The following is a 23,881-nucleotide window of genomic DNA, read 5'->3' on the forward strand; positions in this document are numbered from 1 at the left end:
TTAATGAACTATAGAATGAAACATTTAACATTTGATTTAGTGTATCTGAATGTATCTTATTTTCAACCAACAGACTATAGGAGTGTAAGGATTTTGTCAACATTTTGAGGCTTGAACCCTGCACACACTTGCCCAGGTACATCATGTTACAGGAGCAGCCTCATCAACTATTCACATGCATAGAGGCACACATGTGCATAAGTGTTTGCAGGATTGAAGCCATTACCTTTTATCATCAAGGTTTCCAGTAAGATGATTTTTATGTTACTAGAGAAAGTCAAGCAAAACTGCGTGCTCTGATGGTTTGGTTCAAACAGATCATGGATTCACAAAACCTCTTATTTATTTATTTGCTTCTTTTAGCCATCCAGTAGATATAGCTGGGTCATTACCAGCATTTGAATAATTTACTAATTGAGAGAACAATTCCTGTCTCCTCCATTTGACCGGATATTTGCTTTATGTGTGTGCTTGATATGCAGTATTTACTCTTGATGAATTGGGGGAGGAGGGTGTATTTGCTTTTGCTGATTCAGTAACAGCTATACCTGAGGTTACAGCTATGCTTATTATGCCTGTGACATTGAAAAGTGGAAGAGGAAAGCACTTTCATACTTGCTTTTTTGCCAGGTTAAGGTATCTTTAGTACTCCATGGCTTTAAAATATAATTACCCTTTAAACATGAGATATTGGCGCTTGGATGAGAGAAGATTACATACCATAGGATCTCAAATGATTCTGAAAGGACCTCTTTTTTATAGGTGAATTGGTTTGTATTTTAATTGTTTTGCTGAATAAACTAGTTGCATGTGGTATTTATGAAGGTTATTTTCTTACCTTTTTTAAAAAAAACAGGAGGAAGAAACTTCAACTCAAGAAATCAAATCAGTACAAACTGTTAGTTTCTGATTAAAATATTCAGATGTAATCCAACTCTCCTGCTGCTTTTATAGGGGTGGGCAACCAGGATACTGCACATGTGGTTTTCAGAGAGGAAATCTTAGTTTCCTCACTTGGTATAAAATCTCTATCAAACTATACATGGTTTGTTCTCTGTTTCCTCAGAGTGTGTTTGAGGCTAGTGAGTAATCCAGACAGACTTAAACTGTAGGATATGCAAGATACTCATGTTACAAGTGCCCAAAGGTCTTGAAAGATCTTGTCTGTGTTGCACTTTAAAGGAATTACTGCCCTAAAACAGAGAGCTAGTGAAGCTTAATGGCTTGAAAACTAAAATCCTGACATTATTTAAAAGGGTCACCGTCATGATGGGCAGGCCCAACATTTCAGGTGCCTTTTTGTAATTATATTTATTAGCCATTGGCACCTACAGCCTATGGTGATAGCAGTGCTTAAGGTGGTCTGAAAAAAGTGTGGAGGGCTATCATAATCTGGGAGCAGCAGTTTTGGTAAAGCACTGTTTAAAACGTGCTTCTTAGCAACCTGGCTCTACTTAAAAAAAAATATGTTTTTTTTGACGGGTTTGTAATCCCTTTCAACTCCCCCCTCACTCCATTTATACACTGGTGATGGGCATGTTAGAAATGCCAGAGAAAGACAACACTTCATGTAATTCGATACACGATGGAATTTTGTCCAAATAAATGCTTCTTTTTAACAGATTAAAAACACCGTCAGTAACAGTAGTCATGAACAACTCTGCAATAGCAAACCAGTGTGAATGTGTCCTGAGAGAAAAGAAACTGGTAAAGTCACAAATGTTTGTGACAAATTTCTGAGGGATACTTTTAAAAAGCGGTAAGCAAAACATTTCAAAAGAATACCTTGAAAATGTGATTACTGTTTGAATGAAAGAAATCTTTGGGGTTCAGTCATCCCCTCAAAAGCTACAGGAAAGTATTGCTGTGAGATGTGAACATTCAAACTCTGAGCCAAATCCTCAGCTGGTGTAAATCAACATAGTTCTATGGAAATCAGTGGGGCTAGACCAATGTACACCAGCTGAGGATCTGGCCCTCAAACGCCACCAACAGCTGATCTTTCAAAACGTGCAATGGTAAGTACCTGCATGCAAGAAGGCAGCACTGAAGCCATGATTTGTGTTTTGTTGTTCTGAAATTCTTGGCTTTGGTTAAAGTGAGTGTAGTGTTCATGAAACTGATGTCTTCTATTAGCCAGCATTAGCCAGCAAGGAAGCTGCAGAGGAAGCAGCCCTGCCTGTGTGCCTTAATCCTGTTCAGGAATGGTCACCTCTTAAAGTGATGGAGTCATTCAGCTTCTGGGACCATTTGGTCCTTGTCCTTTCTGCTGAAACTGACAAGGTGTAGGATTTGATGGTGTGTGACTTTAGAGTGTGTCTGTTTTTGTAAACAAATGAATTTAGACTGTGTCTCAGCATTACTTGAAATACAAACATACTGAAATAAATGTGGAAAGAGAAAACAGTCTGGCACGGTGACAGTTTAGAGTCTCTAGTTCTTCTTCGAGTACATGAATGATTTAGTTTATAACAGCACATTGTTGCCTGACAATATAACTCCAATCATATTAAAATCAGTCCTTTGCAAAAACTATGCTTGCCAATAACGAATTCATGCTATTTTTGGGGCAGATAAACAACTTTATCCTGAAACGGAAGTCTTGTTAATTTGCATAGGCATTGCAGATCTGGGCACCAGATCTGTATGGTTTATTAAATTCATTTTCATATAGTGTGCACAAGTCAGCAGGGGTGAGCCAAACAGGTTTGTAAAAAACCCATGCACCTGCAAATGTAAAAGAGAGAGGATCCTTTGCTTGAAATACTACATACCATTGTCAGTTGACACTATTTTTCACATGATTTCTAAAAGTAATACTCTTGAAAATGGAATTCTGCAGTGACTGGGGAGAAAAATACAAAACTTTCAGACCAGCCAGAAAAGGAAATGTTATCAATTTTAAAATATACAAAGGAAAACATACCTAATTTTAATCAGATCATCTCTAGACTCTCCTGTGGTTTAGTTCTGTTTGAATGGTCAAACGGATTAAATGCTAACACATGACTTTTTAAAAGGACACAGTCAAATTGAAACCTACTAGATTTCAAAAAGGAACTTAAAAAGTAGTTTCTGTGGCTACATCTGCCACTGAGTCCCTCTGCCAATTTTGGTGGTTTTACTACCACATTTATCTAAATGTTTCAGTGGGTTTTTTCTTCCCTGTCTCTGTCTGCAAAGCTCATACAAACAATAGGGGAAAATAAGTAAAAATGTAATCTTGCAATTAAATCTGTGCATGGAGCTTTACAGGCATATTAGAAAGCAAAGTCTCTCTCCTACTAAATTGTCTAAATTAGACAGATAATCAATCCTAAATAAATAGTTTTGTACCAGTGAATAAAGAACAGAGAAAAACAACAGAAGGGGAAAGGGAAAACAATAGTTTTCTTCCTACATGTACATTGTAAATGTTTGCTTTGGTCTTTTTTTCCTGTGATATAATCATAGGTGTGAGAGGCAGTGGCTTGTGCCAGAGTGGTTATTATTGAGACACAGCTAGCAGCTGAAAGACGTGTTTTAAGGAGGAGAGAGAACAACAAGTAATCCAAAGTAGCTATCTATTATTTGTCAGATTCATTCTTTAACAGTAGTCATGGGAGTCAGGGTAATGACCATTGTCACCATTACTGAAATGATATGGCTGGGGTCAGGAAGTAAAGTCTCAATTTCTTGCCAGCATCCCTCCATGTGTCAGCCCCTGATTATGTTCTCGTCATTTAGATGGGCTTCTTTTGGCATTAACCAGAGTGCATGCTCTCTGACACCAGTAACTCTGATGGAGAGAAGATTGCAGAGGTGCAAGGAAGTCACAAGTCTACTCTGCTGGGACAAACACAGTCCAAAAAAGAGGTGTCAGTGTTAGGAAAAGAGGTTGGGCTAACGTGGCCAGGGTAATGTGCAGAATCAGTGTACGTGTATGGCAGACTCTACCAGCAAGCTCTGATGGAGTCCTCAGCAGAAGCTTAAGTTGCCGTCCTCTGGTGTAATCTTCAGGGGAGAGCAGTGATGGACAAACTGTGGTTCGAACTTCCCCCTGCAGCAGTGGGTGTTGCTGGTGCCAAAGGATTCATGCTACCCCACCTTGTTCCAGCCTGATGAATGTGGCTCCTCACCTCTATAACATTTGGGTATCTATGAATGCTGAAGAAATTTCAGTCTTGCATTTTAGGGTGTGATGCTGCCAAAGACAATAATACAATATATGATTAAAAAAGGGGGACTCTTGGAGAGTTTGTTCTATCTTTGATGGTCCATTAATGATACGAGAGCTGTAAGTGCAAGGGCCAAAAACGTCTGGAAGAATAGATCTTCAGATATGTATGGATTTTCCAAAGTACAAAGGACAGTAGTCATCTGATCTGAAAATGAAGTCAGTCGGAACTGGGTGCCTAACTGTCTTTTGGGTCTTTTGAAAACCTCCCCCCAAAAGCATTATAAAAAATAAGATGTCTCCAGAATTCATTAAATATGAGATTGCAAGGTGGTGTTCCCCCGACCTTCTAATTCATATTTTTCATCAGAACAAGAAAAAAGATTGCCTTATTTCATACCGTTGAATATACTTTATTCTGTCTCTCATTCACACACACCCCTTATAATAATAGCAATGGTTAATGGTATTTTCTTGCTATAATTTAAGTAATGGTTCTCAAGACAGCAACTGAAACTTGGTCTGAGAATACAGGCTTGTCTACATTTACAGCTCTGCAGGGGGCACAAATGCACCAGTGCGGCTGTGCCACTGTAGTGCTTAGGGAAGATGCTACTTCCGCTGAGAGGAGAGCTTCTCCCTTCGGCGTAGGTACTCCGCTTCCCCGAGAGGCGGTAGCTATGTCGACAGGAGAAGCCATCCTGTCGACATAGCACTATCTGCACCATGGGTTAGGTCAGTATAACTACATCACAATGTAGTTATACCGACCTGAGTTTGTAGTGTAGACCAGGGCCAGGCCCTTTGATTAGACAGTTTTGGAGACAGTAAAGTTTTGTTTATATATTGAGGTCTATCTCCACATTTATCTCACACCCCACAAGTTTAGGACTCCTTCCAGGGAAATTACTGTGGGACAAGTGTAAGACACAGGCTCCCTTCAGTCACCAAATCACTTCCATTTTGAAATCAGACAGTGTCAGTTGAGCTAGAAGAGTTTCCTCTGCATCCTTATGACAGTTTTGACTCTAGAAAAACAAGGCTGTATTTCAGCACAGAAGATAAAAACCCTTCTTGCAAAGAGGATTCATTTTTTCAGGTAAGCTTTTTTCCCTTAAAAACTGCATTATTTTGGCCATATCCTGTGAACAATTACAACACACATTCACCTGCCCTGTGGTCAACAGCAATGTCTATATATTATGGTTCAGCAAGGAAATTTAGTGTTCATTGATGGAAGAACATGCTATCAAATTTGGAGCTAACATATCAAGTACATCAACAAATTAACCATTAAATCCGTGTGTGCATTAAAATACCTACGGTGGGTGTGTGGACACCCCTTGGTTTCACTTGTCAGTAAAACGATTTTTCATTGTATCTTTCCATGAGCATGTGAGTTATCTCAAGATAATTTATGCTGGGCCAATCCAAAACTCATTGAAGTCAACATGAATCTTTCCACTGAATCCAACGGCTTTGAATAAGACCCATTCTACACACAGTGTAGTACAGGGGTCAGCAACCTCTGGCACACAGCTCACCAGGGTAAGCACCCTGGCGGGCCGGGCCAGTTTGTGTTCTGCCAATTGCGGCTCCCACTGACTGCGGTTCACCATCCCAGGCCAATGGGGGTGGCGGGAAGCACTGTGGGCCGAGGAATGTGCTGGCCATGGCTTCCCGCCACCCCCATTGGCCTAGGACGGCAAACTGCGGCCAGTGGGAGCCGCGATCTGCTGAACCTGATCCAGCCCGCCAGGGTGCTTATCCTGGTGAGCCGCGTGCCAGAGGTTGCCGATCCCTGGTGTTGTATCTCATTCTGATCGAAGAGCTCCAGTGTACGTTTCTGATAAAAGCAAGACTCCAGACTTATCTCAGTTTATTTTATTAAATCCTGAGAGTTGTGAAAAGATTACTATGTCTTAGAAAAGGTTAGGCACTGATATGTCTAGGTCTCTTAAAATAAGTGTTTTATCATCTGCATACATTAATAGCTTCTGTGTATATTGTATTATGTGAATTCCTTTGAGTTCTTTGTGATTACAGATCATCAGTGCAAATTGTTCTCCAGATAGTAAGAAAAGAAGTGTCAAAGTAAGTAATTTATTATATCTCAGGTTGAGTTTTCAGAACAGTGACTTAACTAAGGTTAAGCCAGGATAGAAATCCCCCCTTTTTTCATGATGGCTGTCTGAAATTCCTTAATGTCTAGGGACTGTTTTACTTAGAAGAAAATAAAAGCCATTAACAACAGTTTGACTTTTTTTAAAAATATAATGCCAGTGATGTCACATGCAGTTTGCATCATGTGTTAGTGCAGGATTAGCTAAGGTATTAGTATGAAATGCCTGGGCACCGCTGCACTGTTGAGTCACCTCAAAAGCAAACATCATTGTCATTATCTGAGCACTGTTTGAAATGTTTGGACCCTAGTCCAGCAAGTGGCTGATATGTATACTATGTGCTATATCTGTTTGTCCCAGCCTGTTGCACAGGTACGGGCAAGGCCCCAATGTATTTTGCAGCAAGCCAAATGTAAATTCTGTTGCAAGGCTCTGAGTTTCTGCACACTTCCGTGCTTAATTATGTAGCAACCTGGAAATTCTCTGAAGCTTCCAGTACATTCAGTAATGGAGGATTTTGCTGAATGAAGTATGAAGATGAATAATCAAATCAATGAAATATTTTTGTGTTTACCTGTTCAGTATTAAGTTCAATTTACTGTGCCTATCTAGATTTTCAACTTGCTGCAGGTTTTTGCAGTGATGATATATAACTGCATTGTGAAGGTAGTCAGGGGGATCTGAAGGTTTTGAGAGCTGAGGCGGTGGCTTTTGGAGCTATTGTCACTGGTGAGGGAGCATATACGTCCTTTTTTTCCTCTTCACCACGTAGGAAGGGCCTGAGATTACTTGACATCTAACCTCTTTGTCTCAATATCTACTACTGCATGCAACAATAACTGATGAGCACAGTAGTTGCCAAAATGATAAGTAGTGAAATAGTTTGCAATGATAACATTTGTTGGTGTTGGTCTTCAGAGTCAACAACCCATTGAGGTGAATCTTCTTTGGTATGGCAGTAGCAGACCAGTGAAAGCAACAGTGTGACTACAGTTGGGTCTTAAAAGGTCTCTTATCCAGTCCAGAGCAGAGAGGTTAGCCATGGGAATAGGTCCCTACCATGGATGACTGTTTCTGCCTGGCTGTTTGCAGGTTTTAGACTCAGGTTTACATTCAGTTCACTTTGGAAGCGTTTTCCATTGCTGTACGACAGTGAACACAAACTGAAAAAAGAATACATTTGAAAGCATAATGCACAGTGTAATTATCTGACTGATCAGTGAGGAACCTAAATGGTTTGACTGTTGATCCACAGCAGAGATAAGTCTGTTTCCTCCTCTTTTTAGGCTATTGTAGATCTTATTATAATGTTGCCTTCTGTGCAGCGGATACTAACTGAGACATATGTGAATACCAGATATCTATTATCATTAGCAACAGTAACCACATGAAAGAACTTGGAATTTCTTCTTTTCAATCATACTTTTCTGTTGCTCCCCACTATGAAGGATGTGCATCATTCCAGTCCCGCCTTCTATACCTTTCTACTCCTCTCTCTATTACTATACATTATTTACCTTTTTAAAAATATTAGAAATATGAGAAACAGATGTTATACAAAATTCTAGTTATGCTAAACAAATCCATTCCATGTCATGACAAGTTGCCTTCTTTTGGTTGTTTGGAGCTTTTGTCCTATAATTGGATTTTGCTGAACTTTGTTCTTAACCATCAAATCCAATAATATTCTGAAACTTGTGCAGGATTTTCAATTTGAGACCCTCTAAACTCATTTGTTGGGAAGCTTGAATAATTGTTAATAATCCACCAACAGTTATAAAACTACAGCATAGATACCAGAATTCTGAATATCAAAAATAGACATTGTATACTTTAGAGCAGGGATCGGCAACCTTTGGCACGCGGCTCACCAGGGTAAGCACCCTGGCAGGCCGGGCCAGTTTGTTTACCTGCTGCGTCCACAGGTTCGGCTGATCACGGCTCCCACTGGCCGTGGTTCACCGCTCCAGGCCATTGGGGGCTGCGGGAAGCAGATCCGACTGAGGGATGTGCTGGCCGCCACTTCCCACAGCCCCCATTGGCCTGGAGCGGTGAACTGCTGCCAGTGGGAGCCGTGATCGGCTGAACCTGCAGACACAGCAGGTAAACAAACCGTCCCGTCCCGCCAGGGTGCTTACCCTGGTGAGCTGCATGCCAAAGGTTGCCAGATCCCTGCTTTAGAGATATTGAGATTAAAAAGAAGGATCACAGAAATTTCAGATTGAGAGCTAAATTAGAGGAATAATCACTACAGAAAGCTTTATAATGTCTTGTATTTGCATGAACAGTTTTGTTAAATTTGTACTACTAAACAAGTTTATTTGTTTATTTAAAGAACAAAAACTTGTCATATATGAGATAACAGGTAGCTAATTTTTCCTCTTAATTGCTTATTAAATCTTATTTGTTTTAAAAAATCACTTAGTTCAACCTAAAACATGCCTGGGTGTGAAACTTGAGAAATTCTCTTGCTTCTCATAAAAGAACTTCTCAAGATGAGGATAATATGCTAAAATGCAGATCTGCAACAGCTGCTGCCCCAGTCGGCTTTGTATGTTGCATTTACATAGATTTTTCCAAAGCTTTTTTGACTTTTGAGCCCAATGTTTAGCAGAGCATACAGCACCTCTTGAGGGTGCCTATTCCATTTATTGTTATGATATGTTTCACAGATGAATTGTGAAGGTTGGGAAATAGAAATAGGAATTTAGGAAATTTTTAAATGGGGTGGGGTGGAGTGAGGGTGGAAATAGCTTAATTGGAAAATCCCATTTGGCAAACATGTCAGAGTATAGACTACAGGAGGGTCTGCGTGTGATTCTGTGATGAGAGTGGAACATGATTTTGAAGGAGACCTTGAGTGCTGCTCAGTTTGCTATAGGCACATCACCATAGTAGAATTAAAATGAGAAAGTTTTTGTGGGTAGCATCATGAGTTCAGGTACTGAGTTAAAAGAAGAGAAGACAGAGATGTGACAGATCAAAGGTACTTCAGGGATCAACTCTAGTTTTGCAGGTTTGGAGAGAGAGAATCAAAGGACAATTATTCCTTTAATAACTGCAGTGTAAAAAGAACAGATTTTGATGTGCTGATGAGCTGTATGTGAGTCTAATGACTGAATGGAGAACAAACCTGTGTCATTTATATGAACCGACAGTGACTTCTTCACCATCATTTGAATTAAAGTCACTTATAGCTATGGTGAACTATTTACCAGAGGTTTGAATGTTGACTGAATGGATCCTGAACATTTATATGAAAATATATTAAGGTTCCAGACATTAGTTTCCATGGCAGAGGTGACTTAGTAGGTTCAAATCACAGAACTCCCCCTTTTCTTTATATGTTAAAGATCCTGTCTCCTTTGTCTCACCTACCCTCCCAAACTTGGAGACTTTTTTAAAGACTCCACTTGCTAAGAGGGTTTTCTTTTCCCTCGTGGGATTGTGTGCTGGACCAAGGCTATACATCATCAAGGATGATATATATGCTGCCATTTTGTTTTATTTTAATCATAAGCCCATTTGTGGCCTTTTTGCCTTACAAATCAAAGGCTTCTCTGTTGAGACTCCCAGCACGATTGCCATTCAGTGCCCATAGTAGTTTTTTTGTTGTGGACAACTATCTACTAAGATATGGAATGAGATCACCATTCATTTCACACATAGGCCACCTGACAGCCATCAGCTGATACTTATTTTTCCTTTCATCCGGCATAAGTCACACTTCAACGCCAGTGAGAAACTATTGATTAGTCCATTACCAATCCGATCATGCATCCCACCTTCCCTCTCCTTGTCTCGGTCTTATGTGATGTGCATACACTTGGATTACCTTTTATGATATTCTCTCAGGAAATTATTAACTTGATTCTGCCACCCTTACTCATGCTGAGTATTACCTTACTCCACAAGTAGTCCCCTATAAACCAATTGGGTTACTCAGAGTATGGTACTGCTCAGCACAAATTAGCAGAATGGGGTCCTATATAAATTAAATCAAATGAGCTGTTTTAGAGGAGCAACGCCACGTAGTCTGAATCAGGTCATGTTCATTGTCACATTCTCATCAAATACGGTCATCCCTAAGAAATACATGGAAGGCCTATTTTACACTAAAACAAGGAATGCCTGACTGACAGCAGTTCATTTTTCACTAGCTGTCCTAATTACCTGACTATCCTCTCATCATGTGATCTTCAGGCAACAACAGCTTAAACACAGTTTTTCTACAGATGTTAAATAGAGCTCTTCCTGCTGTAGGGCAAAAGTAAATTAAGTTGATAAACATGCACAACTGCCTGGTCATGTGGCTATGGAGAGAGAAGATGTTTTCTTTAACCTGCCATTGCTATCATCTATGGCAGTATTCTCTATTTTACTAGATTCACAGGAGTAGGCTAAAGAAGTGCAGGAATGATCAATAACAGATGCTAAGAGATCTAATTACAGAAACTTGACATAGTCACATTTTTAAATGCAAACACACTAGTTTATTTAAAGACACATATGCATTTTATATTCATCAGCCTTAAAGATGCACCAACATGGATTAGAAAAATAAAAGTGTGTTCTTGTAATCAGATTTCATTGGTCAGTTGAAAAAGCCACACCCTGAGTGAAGTAGTTCAACCAACCTAAGTCCCCGTGTAGACAGCACGGGGTCGACAGAAGAATTCTTCTGCTGACCTAGATACTGCCTCTCATGGAGGTGGATTACCTGATGGGAATGACAGTGGTGCAGCTGTGCCACTGGAGCATTTTAAGTGTAGACAGGCCCTTATATTGTATTTTGCCCCATAAAGTTCTTAAGGAAGCTTTTTGTAAGACACTACTTGAGAACCTTTGTGGGTTTTTTCATTTGTAAAACTTTCAGGACTATTTATGGCTCCAATTTTCTGGGATTATAAATAAATTGGATTTGTATTTTAGTGTCTACTCTTCTACACTTGTTTTTCTTTTTCTTAATCCTGTACTCATCATGACGATTTTTAAAATATTTCTTTGCTTATGTCACTTTTAAAACTTGCCTTTCAGCTAATGTTTCTAAACATAATTCTATCACATTTTTAAGATAAGTCTGGTTAGTTGGTGGTGGGTTTTGGTTTGTTTATTTCAATATATTGCAAGTCTAAATTTGCAAAGTGGCTAGTGATTTTGGCTGACTTCATTTTTGGGTGCTCAACCTGAAACCCTGCAAGGGGCCTGATTTTCAGAAATTGAGTGATTAGCACTTCTGCACTCAGATCCCCCTTGTGGTGTCTCAAGTTTGACACCTGAAAACTGAGGCATCCAAAATTACTACACTCTTTTAAAATATAGTTCAAAGTAAGTCTCAATTTTTTTTGATATGTTGACTATCTTGACAATTTGTTCATATTTTATTAAATTGAGAACATGGTTTTCTTTGTACACCTATCATAATGAATTAGCTAGTGTGTTTGTATGCTACTGCCCCCTGTTGGTTAGAATCAGAACTGTCCAGTGTGTGTCATAAGACCTATATCACTAAGAGCTAAAGACTATTCTTCTTTAACTCATTTGGCAGTAGTCACTGCATTTGGAGCAGGAAGAACCATGTTCTCTCCTTGTTATCGCTGTGAATGTCTAAGTGGCCATGAAGTACAGCACAGTGAAAATAATAAAGTTCTAGGTATCCTAGGGCTACAATATCTTTATATTCCCTTCTATATACACCTCTTTCTATCCCCAGATCAATCTGTTCCATTTTTGTATACCTGTAACTGATCTGAACATTAGGCTTCTTGTTAATATCATCCATAACTGTTCAAATAAATGATCTGTAAGAAAAACATCTTGTTTTCATCTTAAAATTTTGACTGATTTTAATAAAATCAGTAATAAAATTTCACATGCTTCTAAAACATTCCATTTTTACTATGCATATAGTGCCTTTCATCTGAAAGGTACATAAACTGCTTTACCACTGAAATGCAACCTTCTCTGGGTTAGAGAACAAAAACCAATCAGTGCATGGTACACTACCCAATGGGGAGGGTGAGTGTGAAAGTTTGACTGAGGACTCTGGGTAGGTTAAATCACCATTTTTACCCCAAAAGTGCTATGACTTCTTTAAGTTCATGCCAACCTTAGTTTTTAAAATCTCATCTGAAAGACAGCTACACAACCAACTTAAATCTTTCCTGAAAAGAACAAGGGCTAAGATGAGACTGAATCTGTAATTCCAGGGATTCTAAGTGTTTCAAACCTGAAACTTAACTAAGATGTCTCTCTCTTCTATCTACACTGTCATATTGAAAAGCTGTTTCACTGTAAAATGTCGATTTTCTCTGCACAAATTGTGAAATTTGTCCCATTGGTTGAACTTGTAATTTAACTCTGGTGAAATTTCTTATTTTGTTCATTGGCAAAAACAGAAACATTCTATGGTGCCTCACTTTCCAAACATAAATAGCCAGGAAGCAAAAACAGGTAGCTTCCCATAGCACTAATTAGTAAAACTGGACTGGACTGTATTTCATCTGCAGGTTTTTCTACATTGTGGATTAGATCCATCAGTGGCCAATCTAACATTTAATAGAAGATTGGTTCCAGAATGCTCTGTAACGGTTGTTTGGCTTCATCCTTATGTGTTTGTTCCTAAGGTTTCTTTCCTCTCTCGTTTTCCCTCTAAAACAAGAATAGACACTATTTTGAGGTTGCTAGTCATGAGGAATCCAACTCTTGAGTACAACAGGCTTGCATAGTAACTTTTTGGCAGAAATTCAGAAATGCTTTGACCAAAGGGAAAGAAAAAAAGATCTAAAATGAGGTTAACTGGAAATAAGACAAAAAAAATGTGGAAAACATTGAAAGCAAAAGCGCACACCCTTTATAACAAGAAACACAGAACTGAGATAAATTGTGATATTTGTTTTCATGTCTACTTGAAAGCTTTGCTAGTTTACCACTAAGTATCATGAATACTAAGATCATTGCTTTTAAGAAAAACAGCCTTCTCTTCTCAATGGGCATGGATATGTGGGAACATCCTAGCCCCAACTTTGCCAAAGATCAAGTCTTTCTGTTTGCTTTCTTTTCAAAATTAACTCTCCCATGGCTTGATGGAGAAACCGTGCCATCCAGGAAGGGAGAACGCTCGAAGAGTTCCCCCAGTCTGACAGAATTATCAGAACAGTGATTCTGGAAGCGATGGACTGTGTAAAGCAGCCTCTTTCTTACAGACTAAACAGTCAACACTACTTGCCTCTCTTCTTTATCTTCTGAAAGGCTGGGGGAAAGTTCTGAAAAGATAAAATATATTTTTTTAAAGAATTAGGTCAAAGTTTTTGCAGAGAAGGGAGCAGAATGCACAGGTAACTATGAATGAAGCTTTTCTGCTTACCTGGCATAACCAATTACTGCCAAGGTGCACTGCCTCCCTTCTTTCAACATATATTTATCTGCTGTTAAACAACGCCAAGGCAACTATCGTATTTTTTTAAAAAACAGTCTTCTTCTAGCTATTTAATAAAGTGTACTGTATATTTATGACTCTTTAACCAGAAAACCATACCCTAATGGGTATATTTCAAGTTCCTGATCCCAACCCCTTAATTTGCTGTAAAACCAACATTCTCATTCTTCTTCAGAGAAGTATTATGTTAGCAGATTTTGAAGTTAGTTCTGAAGGGGATTGTTTTTATAGCACCACATATCCTGGTGGAGGGCAGTGGCAGGGAGTCATTTTCTATTCCAAGAAAACAGCCACCACTACCACTGTGATGTAGAGCTCTGGATTTTATTTTTAAAGCCCTAATGACTAGTTTTTATTCCATAATCACACAGTGCCCCTTTCACCTGATGATTTTTATTCACTCTCCAGCATACTTCCTTTTCTGCTTCATCATTCATCAACTATGAGGTAATTAATTTTAAATGGGAGACTTTCAGTAACCAACAGAGACTATCATAAATCAAAACTTCTCCAGCTGATAAGTTAATTTGTCAGTGAGAAGGCTTTGGCAGTCCTTTTCGTTTTGTATGGAATTTTCCAGATAGTCTTCTTGGCTTCTTAGAAGCTGCCACAAAAATCAGTATCAACATTTATTGTGGATCCTTAATCTTGACAGAGGTCCCAGAGTCCAGCAAGGGTAGCATGTATTCTTTCACTGGGCCCCCAGGGGTTTCTACACCTACAAAAATCATGGATGTGCCATCTGCTAGAATATGTGCGATCATACTGGTAATGGATGGATGTGTGCCAAAAAAATTGTATGGCCATTAGGAAACACTTGTCCTCCAGTTGAAAGGGCCCCTTTACACATGTCTATCCTGAATAAGCTTGTGTCCAAGTTTATCTCCAAAACATGACATTTAACAAACTCATTACAATCCATTGTGAACTAAAGGGGAGGGAGGGCAGGGGAGGAGAATATTTGCAGGCCGATCAAGCAGCCCATACGTCCACTGAATCCTGACTGCAAGGCAGCACCCAGAAATGGCTTTGGAGCTAGCATCAAAGTCAGCTACACAGTAAACCAGGGTTTCTCAAACAGGGGTCACCGCTTGTGTAGGGAAAGCCCCTGGCAGGCCGGGCCGGTGTGTTTACCTGCCCCGTCCGCAGGTCCAGCCGATCGCGGCTCCCACTGGGTGCAGATCGCTGCTTCGACCCAATGTGGGCTGCGGCTGCTTCCAGCAGTTCCCATTGGCCCGGAGCAGCGATCCGCAGCCAGTGGGAGCCGCGATCGGCTGGACCTGTGGACGGGGCAGGTAAACACAAGCGGCGACCCCTGTTTGAGAAACCCTGCAGTAAACCAACCAGCCACTCGCAAAGTTATTGCTGGGGAAATATGTTACAGACATGCAACATGTTATTGCTGAGAAAATATGTTACAGACTTGAGACATGAGACTTTCTATTTAATTTTCTATTAAATTTTAGGTGTAGCCATGTCAAATTCAACAAACTGACATATCCTGGAATGAGCACCAAGTCCTTTGTCTAAAGAGAATTTAAGAGGCCAGATCATCTATTGTGCTATGGTTCCTTTGCATTGCTCAGGTGGTGCAAAGGGGCAGAAATCTGGCTGCAAACGCCCAGCAGAGAATTCCCATGTTAGAAAAGAACTGGCATAGGGGGATGTCTCTGAGCTGGGAAATCAGCATGGTAGTGTGTGCTCTGTGACAGCAATCCTCCAGTGCAGTATAGTCTATACCAGTTAGAGCAGCCCAGAAGCCTCTCTCATCGGACTGGGGCTAATCCTGATAAAGCAAAAAGCTGCAGCGGTCTCCTGGATTCTCCCCTCACTGCTCTGGTGCCAGACAGAGGGCTGGTGCAGGAAAGAATATAGTTGTGCATGTCTAGTTCAGCATTGCAATTTTTAAAATAAATGTAATTGCGTTAGTCTGTATGGAGGGGTGGAAGGTGCTTTTTTCTGCTAAGGATATTGTGGTTGAGATAGCTTTCAAATGTTGCTGTAATGTCCTTAAACAGACCCTAGGAATGCTCAGCCTCTTTGCTGCTTTCACTGTTGTCAGAGCCATGTCAGTCCCGGGATACTAGAGAGACAAGGAGAATGTGGTCATATATTTTATTGGACCAACTTCCATTGGTCAGAGACACAAGCTTTAGAGCTCTGTGTAAGCTGAAAGCTTGTCTCTCTCACCAACAGGAGTTGGTCCCATCAAAGATATTAATTCACCCACCTTGTCTCTCTTTTGCTGCTGTCAGATGCAGGGCAGATGGGCAAGTTAGACAAGAGGAAGAAGTAATGGGAACAAAACAAGTGTAGGTCTGCAGAGTGATTAAAATACTTCATTGTGTATTGATGATCAGCTCTGTGATCTTCTCAGAGCTATAAAAACAGGGATATTATCTGATAACAGATACTCTTGTGATGGGGAAACCAGTGATGAGAATGGATTTGGGAAAGTGGCAGCAAATACATTATAGATAGTCAACTGTCTCTTCTTCTCTTCCTCCCCACTTCTCCTTATCTCTCTTTTCCCCACCGCCCCTTTGACCACTGCATTCCTACATGTAAGCCAGTGATGCAGAAGCAGAAAGATTACATACAGAAGCCCCTTTCTTCTCTCCTACACTTTGGAAAAATGATCCATTCCCAGTTTCCTGACAGTGTTTGAAATCGGCACCTCAATGCTGACAAGCCACGAAAGTGGCTGAATTATCATAACTGTAATAATTATTCCCATGGCCTGGCTGCTCAGTGTTCCTGACTATTTGAAATTATAGCCCAGACAACTGAGGATCGGTTAGAGCCATGCAAGAGAGGAGACTGTTGGTACCATAACTATTGCTGACATCTTAATATTTTGTCTTCTTCTAGCCACAGGGCCTGATCCTGCCATCAATCCACACTCAGATCTCCCATTGACTCAATGGGGGTTCTACAGGCAGAAAAATTAGTTCGATTTAAAAATCCTGTCAGAACTGTATAACAGAACATCTATGTAGGGCTATGAATGATGCAGAACATGATATAACTTGATCTTCATGGCCCATGATTTTCCATGTGTGATGAAAACTCAATCTTAATACAAGAGACGTTTTGCAGTATCTTGGGTACCACACTACCTAGAGTAGACACACATCTATCAGAATTTCTTATGGTTTAGTAAAATTAACAATAATGTTAATTATTAACATTAATTGGAAATGCAAAAGTATATAAACTCCCTACATTGCTGTCCATATGGTGTTTTGATGCAACTATAAAGGAGAAACACGATCGCTTGTAGGACTTTTTCTGGCATCAAAGTATTCTGGCTAGCGTAAATTGCAAACAAAATTTTTTTGTTTATAATTTTGTATTGTTTTTTTCCAAATACAACAAATAAATAAAAAATACCAGACTCATCATAATATACAAAGTAAATAAAGGATGTTAGGATAAAGGAGGGGAGGGAAAGAGACATATCTAGCTTCAGGGTCTATGGTAAGCAAAAAAATATTTCTGTTACCCTATGCTGAAATAGAAAGACCTGAAGGTGGTTGCATCTTAATATGTCACTGTGTGTATAGGGTCTGCATTGTGTGTCAATTAGAGCTGGTTGAAGATATCCTATTAGACATTTGTATTAAAATGGTTTCTTCATCAGTGCAGTTCAGTACAATGTGCAAGGTTCATTGACCATGCATCCGTAATGTAAATGTAAATAGCTGTTTGACTATAAATATACAAGTTATTAGTAAAAATGTATTTCTGAATTCTTTTCCCCACAATGGAACTCTCGGGAGCATACTTCACCTGTGAATTAATACAGTATTATAAGAACTGGGAAATGACTGAAGATGTCAAATCACTTCAAACACTCAAGGTGAAATGTACATGCATCAGTAGCAATATTTCTGGGTAGCAGCTCATGAGGAACATCTAGCGTTGTGTAGCTTTGGATCAGAGTTCACAAATTGCATTGAACCTGGCCTGCATTTCAAGTTTGTAACAAAATCCAAAGACAAGAGTTCTGCCTGGCTTTGAATTTCAATCTGTTCTAGTAATTTCCACTTGTTTCCTTTAAAAATTAAAGTGCTAAACTCTGCTCAGTTGCATTGGTGTAAATCCAGAGTAACTCCATTGACTCAGTGAAGTTACTCTGCAATTACACTGATGTAACTGTGAGCAGAATCTGGTCCATCTTTAACAAGTACAGTATGGGATGCTCTGAGGTCCCAATCCTGCAAAGACGTATGTGCACGTTTCGCTTTATGCACTATGAGTAGCCCTATTGAAACAAATGGAACTAACTACTCTCAGTGTGTAAATTTAAGCATATGTGTTAGCCTTCAGATGATTGGGGCTCAAGTCTGAAAAGTTCTCAGTTTTTTTAACAGGAGTGGAAGATCACATGTATAGTAGAATCCCTGTATTTGCTGTAAGCGCCGTATGTTCTATAATAATGGATTTCAGATTCACTAACGCATAATTGATCACTTTTCTCCACGATAACAAGAATGGCACATCACTGCTACAGGCTGTAGCTCCCAAAAATACAGGGCCGGCTCCAGGCACCAGCATTCCAAGCTGGTGCTTGGGGCGGCAATCTTCAAGGGGTGGCAGTCCCTGTTGTTTTGCCCCCAGCAGCACGCCAAATTGCCGCCACGGACGGCGGGGGCAGTCCGTGTGCCCTTAGGGCAGCATGTGCGTTTCGGCAGTGGTGGCAATTCGGCGGCATCTTCTATATTTAGCTGTCCGCGGCAGCTTCAGCTAAACATAGAAGCTGCCGCCGAATTGCCACCTCCGCGTAAACGCGCCTGCCGCCCTAAAGGCACACGGACTGCCCCCCGCCGTCTGCAGCAGCAATTCGGTGCGCTGCTTGGGGCGGCAAAAACTGTAGAGTCGGTCCTGCAAAAATATATATTCCCCCCTCCTAAAAAAAAAACCCATCGAAACCAAACCAAATGACCTTTAACAATCAAACTAACAAATCAAACAATTAATTAAACAAGTCCAGAGTTATGCAGAGATTTTACCCTGAAAAGTCCCTAGGGGACTTTTTACATTGATTTTACGTTGAAAGTGTTCTGATATTACAGAGATGCTCTTTACATTATTCCAGGAGAGGTCTCTTTTGCACTTCCCCCCAAGCCTTTGAAAGGCAAACTCTTCTCTAATGCATGATGCACCCTATTGCTTTATAAATGCGGGCAAATAGGAGGAGCATCTTATAATTTCATTTTTCAATACAGGCCATTTGTGCTAATTTTGCCTTTTGCCTTTTCTCTTGCTGATTAAAGGTTTGATTTAGACTGAGTGAGGACTGCAGAATCAGGATCCTAGACTTGGATCTGCACCTTTGTATTAGTAAGACTACGTCAGAAAACACATTTCCTCTGTTTGGGTCTTGCAAGCAACCACTCCACCATTCCCATCCTTGATTTATAGCTCCATAGCTAGACAGAGCCTTTAAGCAGTGACAAGGTCCCTCTGAACCCAGCAGAAATATTTGCTAACATTGAAATTTCCTTCAGGGGCTTTAGCCACAGTTTGCTCATGTGGGACTTTTAATGAACCCCTAGAAGCAGCTGTGAATCAGTGCAATCCTGAGCTGTTTTCAATCCCCTCCACTCCCCAGCTCCTTTCACTTCAGAAATGCAGAGTGCTGGCAAACAGCTACCTGAGGCAGCCTGCGAGCCATGAAAAGATGCAGTTGGAGTGTATCAAAAACAAAGTAAAAGCCATGAGAAGCCAGTTTCCATCCCCCTCCCCCCGCAACTCCCCGCCCACCAGAACAGCCAGGCCTGCAAGCACCGCAGCTCAGGCCACAGAGCTGTTTGATTGCTTAAGCCTGGTGGTCAGACAATAGGACCAGAAAGAATGGCTGCTTCCTTCCTTCCTGTTGAGTGTTCTGCCTGAGTGAGCAAATTCAATAGCACTTCGCTTCACAGCAACACTAGGCTCTAGCACAGGCGAAAATCAACAAAGAGCCATTCTAGGGCATTTCCAACTGCACCTAAGCCAAGCCACTGAGCTGTGGAACCATCCGGGGAGGGGGAGGGGGCATCTAAACCCAGACATTGCTGGAGGGTGTGCATAAAGCCACAGTCAACATTCAGGTTATTGTTTATATTGAAGGACTAGATTTTTGATGTTGGGCATGTGCCGAGATTTTTGTTCGTCTCCCCTGCCATTTTTGATTTTTAAAATGCTTCTGCTGATTTAGAGAGACCAGGTGGGTGAGGTAATATCTTTTATTTGACCAATTTCTGTTGGTGAGAGAGACAAGCTTTCGCGGTGACCTGAAGAAGAGCTCTGTGTGGCTCGAAAGCCCGTCTCTCTCACCAGCAGAAGTTGGGCCAATAAAAGATATTACCTCACCTACCTTGTCTCTCTACTATCCTGGGACCAACACGGCTACAACAACACTGTTGAATCAGTCATTTTAAATCCCTCTGCATCTGTCTGTCAGCAAGTTCGCTGTAAAGCATTTAAAAGCAATGACTAAACTATGAAGAAGGTTATACAAGAATACCTTGTATGAAATCCAAAGAGGGTATTTTCTTCAGTTCCAAGTACTGGAGTCCTCAGCCGTCACACATTTGATATCACAGACAACGGTGGAAATAAAATATGATGTCAAACAACGGCAGTGTCTAAAACAGACTGGAAAACAATCACAGATTACATTTGAATTGATATTAATTTAAAAACACTTATATAGAAGTTCTATAGAAATGTCTCAGGATAATTATGGATTTTTTTTTTAATATCTGACCTTTTTTTCTGTCTTTTAAATCTCACTCCTTAATTCAATTCTGTGCCAGACTGAGAAGGAACATTATGTAGTTAAAAATGCAAGGACATTGGAGACATACGCCCAGAACTGCCAGGCAGAAGTCACATATTTGTAAGCACTGGGTTTCTAGATTTCAAAGATCCTTGAAAGGGATTTTCTGTGTAGTGCTCCCTGCCAAAGAATACAAAATCAGCATGCTAAATACTCTTGCTGTCTCTTACCAGTTAAACTAGTGCATCATATTGCAGAACTGCTGATACTGTGGGAGTCCAGTACATCTGTAGTTAGGTTTCTACCCTTCTTGTAGAAACCTGGTATGGGATGTTATATAACTATCCAAAGGGGCATATTTACTTAGGGTGCCCAAGTTTGTTGATTCAGCTTGGTATGGGGAAAGTACAGCAAATATATTTTAAAAAATAAAAAGCAGATTATCATAGACAAATATATTAAAGAGCTCTGCTGGAATTTTTTGATTCGTTATCTATCAATATATTTTTAAAATCCCAACCTTTTTCTTTTGTGGCTTTCAAATGAACATGGTAAGATTTTACACTTCTATGCTGCATCCGTTTTCTTAAGCAAAGACCTGTTTAAGTTGTTTTTCCCATTGTATCTGAACCATACTTGAAACAGACCACTTAGCCAAGTTACATCAAGCCTGTTTCTTTTCTTCTCTACTTCTGAACTCTGACAGATTATCCTAAACCCATCTGCAACCATGATTAAATATATGAAAATCATCTTTGCTTCTCTTTTGAACTGCCTTTGATATAGTATTTGCTGTCAGATAGTCTATAATGTTTGAACATCTGGTAATGTAAACTGATGTGTTATTGCAGCTGAAGAACGAACCATTTAGATATTTTTATAGCAAGCTTTTTGTGGCATCTGATATTGCAGTTGTGGCTTGAGTTTACACTAATCTTGTGGTGCTACAGTTATAGCTAAATTATTCATTTTTATGCATCTGAATCAGAACAGAGCTTAGAATCCTGAGAAAATATATGACATAAATTAAAATAACTGATACTAACATACTCTATCACCTAGTATTTGGAAACTAGCTCAGACAACAGTCTATTTAGCAATAACCTGAAATGTGCATGCAAAATCCATTTAAATTATGGATTAATGAAAGATAGATTATGGTAGTTAATATATTTGATTTTGTTTCTTGTTTCAAATCAACTTAAATGGAGATCATTTAACATTACAGAGCAGGGTATCTAAATACAAATTTTCATCTCTTTCTATATATGAGGCATCAACGTATAGGCATACAATCCTAAATACAATTGACCTACAAGTATCTACTAGTGCTTAAAGTTGACTATTACTACAGAACAATTGCAGCTCACTTAATATGGGGCCAAATCCTGTTTTTATTGAAGTCAGTGGGAGGATCCCAGGATGTGACTCGGTTGGCACACTCCTAGTAGAAGCATGAACCTAGAAATACATAAAGATTGAGGCCAGAGGCACCAACTTTCTACTGTGCCAGGGGGTGCTTGAGCCCAGCTATTCCCCAGGCCCTGCCCTGTCCCATTTCTTCCCGCCCCGTTCTGTCCCCCCTCCCCCAAGTGCACCCTTGCTTCTCTCTCTTCCCCGCCAGCACCTCCTGATCTGCAGCAGGCGGGTGGTGTGGGGGAGGCACTGATCGGCGGGACTGTTGGTGGGTGCTGAGCACTCACCATTTTTTCCTCTGGGTGCTCCAGCCCCAGAGCACCCATGGAGTCAGCACCTCTGACTGAGGCATATCTCCCTCTCTTGCCCCACTAAAATATCCCCAGATTTAAGGGCACGGTTAAGGTATAAGTGTATTTTTAGGAAATTTCTCATTGTTACTTATATTTCTCTGTGGGCAAACTAGTTCAGGTAGAAAGTGGGGTTCTGGAACAGCCTTCCAACAGAAGTAGTGAGGGCAAACAACCTAACTGGTTTTAAGATGGAGTTTTATAAGAGTATGTATGGGATTATACACAGGGCCAGGCTTCACGAGAATGACACCCTGGGAGAACTGGTATTTTGGCTCCCTTTCTTTGAGTTCAGCCCCAGGTGGCAGGGCTCTGGTGTTAGTCACTTTGCCCCCCTGACCACAGTGCCCTGGGTGGTTGCCCACATCACCCACCCTGAGTTTACAACAGGGTTTCCTAGGATAGCAAGGGACTGGACGAGATGACCCAGGAGGGCCCTTCCAGTGCTATGGCCTACACAAAACCAAAAACCTTTACCCTAAACTGATCACCCAAAACTTGATATTCACTTTACTCCCTGTTGTATCCTTGGGGCAGCCGGTGTAGGAAGCAATCACTTGAGGCCAGAGAGCAGGCAGCTAACCAAAACCTCCATTTTATTTACAGATATACAGAGAGCTCACCCAGCCGGTTGAGACCGGCTGAGCTAACCCATAATAATCTAACTCAGTTGCCATAGCAACAAAAACCATGACAACCAAATACACAACACTCCCCACTATTGTTTTTCATTTTCATTTTACTCCCCACTATTGTTTTTCATTTTCACACTGAAAGTGACATGCAAGTGCCAGGAGAAAAGTTATTTTCTGACTTCTTCCAGCCTAATCAGAAGCAGGAGTCACAAGAAATCTTGCAATGAAACTTCTTCCCATGAGATTTATAGCCCAAATTTTGCAGATCCTACTTCTTTTACATAAGCTTGGAGTGACTTTCCAAACATCTGGGTGCTCATTTAACCCCCTAACCTCTCTGTGGTTTGCTCATCAAGTGGGAAGTCTTGTTCCCACCAAGACTTCCCACATGATTTTAGGGAAAGGTAGGATGTTAGCTATTCAATATGTTCCATGGTTAAGGCACTCAGCCTAGGTCTGAGAGACTTGAGAACAATTCCGCCCTCTGCCTGAGGGAGAGAAAAAATATGAACAGGGATCTCCCACCATGGGTGGTGGGTACAGCAGGCCAGGAGAGAGAGGCTTACTCTGCCCATGCTGCACCCTCTCCTCCAAACTGGCGGCAGCTCAGCTCTGCCCAGAGGCCAGAAGGTGGCTGGGGCTGGCAGCCGGCGCTGAGGCTAGCTGGCAACCCGGCCAGCTCTAGGGCTAGTCGGTGGGCATGGGGCCAGCTCTGGGGCCAGCCAGCAGCCCGGGGCTGTTCGGCTGGGGCTTCTCCAGCTGCAGAGGGAGAGGGGGAGGAGGCTCGGGGCTCTGGCAGGTGGGGGCTCAGAGCTGGGGGAGTTTTTTGCAGGGGTTTGGGGCTCCAGCAGGTGGGATAAGGTTCGGGTGGAAGGGGCAGGGCCAACATGGCTAACCTTCCCAAAGTGGGGGGGTTCACATGCTACTTATGTCTCCCACCTCTCAGAACCAAGCTATAGGGCTCCCTCTGTCCTGTTGAAGCTGTTCCACTTTG

General features: G+C 40.9%; 2 long non-coding RNA genes across 2 annotated transcripts; one reads left to right on the forward strand and one right to left on the reverse strand.

Annotated features, from left to right (window-relative positions):
• Positions 1-630: 630 nt before the first annotated feature.
• Positions 631-4,199, forward strand: LOC120397464. Its single transcript, XR_005593814.1, has 3 exons — positions 631-762; positions 1,623-1,759; positions 3,727-4,199. It is a non-coding gene; the product is annotated as an uncharacterized LOC120397464 (long non-coding RNA).
• LOC120397466 lies at positions 3,724-22,819 on the reverse strand. Its single transcript, XR_005593815.1, has 3 exons — positions 22,762-22,819; positions 20,232-20,362; positions 3,724-4,183 (listed from the first exon to the last, which is right to left on the reverse strand). It is a non-coding gene; the product is annotated as an uncharacterized LOC120397466 (long non-coding RNA).
• Between the last annotated feature and the right edge of the window lie 1,062 nt (positions 22,820-23,881).

This window comes from Mauremys reevesii, linkage group 1 (assembly GCF_016161935.1).
Source record: "Mauremys reevesii isolate NIE-2019 linkage group 1, ASM1616193v1, whole genome shotgun sequence".
Lineage (NCBI taxonomy): Eukaryota > Metazoa > Chordata > Testudines > Geoemydidae > Mauremys > Mauremys reevesii.